Genomic DNA, 569 nt, shown 5'->3' with positions numbered 1-569 from the left:
ATCCTCTCCCATCTTACCATCAAATCTATTTTTCTTTAATCTTTTTTAGTTTTTTTTTTATTATTTGTCTCTCATTGGCACAAAGTAAATGTTTTGGAGGCACAAGCTGCACTGACCACGTACTTCAGGGAAGGTCCCAGATCCTGGAACTCAGGGCTTGGGGGCTCTGGTGATCAGCCTGAGGCACGAAGCCAGCAAACTTCAGAAGCAGCTTTGTGAGGGACTTCCCTGGTGGTCCAGTGGCTAAGACTCTGCACTCCCAATGGAGGGGGCCCAGGTTCGATCCCTGGTCAGGGAACTAGATCCCACGTGACACAGCCGAGGGCTCCCATGCTGCAACTGAAACATGGCGCCTGCTGCATCGAAGATAGAAGCCCCGGTGTGCTGCAAGTAGGACCTGGTGCAGCTCAAGATGCCAGGAGAAATACCAACCACCTCAGATACGCAGGTGACACCACCCTTATGGCAGACAGTGAAGAGGAACTAAAGAGCATCTTGATGAAGGTGAAAGAGGAGAGTGAAAAAGCTGGCTTAAAACTCAACATTCAAAAAACCAAGATCATGGCATT

The 569-nt window shown here is 49.0% G+C and overlaps 1 non-coding gene across 1 annotated transcript; it reads left to right on the top strand.

Moving 5' to 3' along the window:
• Nucleotides 1-225: 225 nt before the first annotated feature.
• Nucleotides 226-298, top strand: TRNAG-CCC. Its single transcript has one exon. It is a non-coding gene; the product is annotated as a tRNA-Gly (tRNA).
• Nucleotides 299-569: the final 271 nt, after the last annotated feature.

This window comes from Bison bison, unplaced genomic scaffold, assembly GCF_000754665.1.
Source record: "Bison bison bison isolate TAMUID 2011002044 unplaced genomic scaffold, Bison_UMD1.0 scf7180017864122, whole genome shotgun sequence".
Lineage (NCBI taxonomy): Eukaryota > Metazoa > Chordata > Mammalia > Artiodactyla > Bovidae > Bison > Bison bison.
This window is presented reverse-complemented; position numbering and strand designations above follow the sequence as displayed.